Source organism: Gekko japonicus, unplaced genomic scaffold (genome assembly GCF_001447785.1).
Source record: "Gekko japonicus isolate JY-2015 unplaced genomic scaffold, Gekko_japonicus_V1.1 scaffold711, whole genome shotgun sequence".
Classification (NCBI taxonomy): Eukaryota; Metazoa; Chordata; class Lepidosauria; order Squamata; family Gekkonidae; genus Gekko; species Gekko japonicus.
The window spans coordinates 852,000-852,564 of record NW_015165849.1 but is presented as its reverse complement, the minus strand read 5'-3'; the positions used below and the strand labels follow the sequence as shown (position 1 = coordinate 852,564).

Below are 565 nucleotides of genomic sequence, written 5' to 3'. Positions count from 1 at the left end.
CCCCCCCCCCCCCCTTTCCCCTTCCCCATATAGACAGACAAAAACAAACCGAAAGAAACGAGGCGGGGGGCAGAGAGAGACGCACACGGCGAGAGATCCAGAGATCTCTATGAATGAGGGGGGAGAGGAAGGGAAAAGCTTGAAAATCTCTAATATTCCATCGCAGCAGCAGGAGGCGGCGGCGGCGGCGGCGGCGGCAGCCGGTGAGAGCTACAAAGGACCCGGCGGCCGGAGCTCGCCCAGCGCCGGCTCGCTCCGAAAAGGGCCAGGCAGGCTCGCCGCGCACCGCCCGTGCAGGGAGCCTGGAGGGCCGAGGGGGGCTTCGCACGTCTTCTCCTGCACGCAAGGTAAGGGTGAGCCGCGGCGCCAGCTGGCTTTCCGAGCGGGCTCGGCGGTCATCTCCTGCCCCGGCCGCTTGCACAGAGTCAGAAGGGCGCCCGTTGCATGGCTTGGCATTTCATCGCGTTGCGTGGGGAATATTTTTTTTTTTTTGGAAAGTGCTTCTTCCAACTTAAGTCGGGGCTCGGCGGTGTGGAGAGAGGGAGGGAGGGAGGGAGAGAGAAGT

At 63.2% G+C, this 565-nt stretch overlaps 1 protein-coding gene across 1 annotated transcript in view; it reads left to right on the top strand.

Annotated features, from left to right (window-relative positions):
• Nucleotides 1-175: 175 nt before the first annotated feature.
• The window catches only part of KCTD15 (potassium channel tetramerization domain containing 15), a 73,610-nt gene continuing 73,220 nt past the window's right edge, over nucleotides 176-565 (top strand). The window contains exon 1 of the mRNA XM_015411094.1: nucleotides 176-347. The gene's annotated coding sequence lies outside the window, so the exon portion shown is untranslated. The remainder of the gene's footprint in view (nucleotides 348-565) is intronic.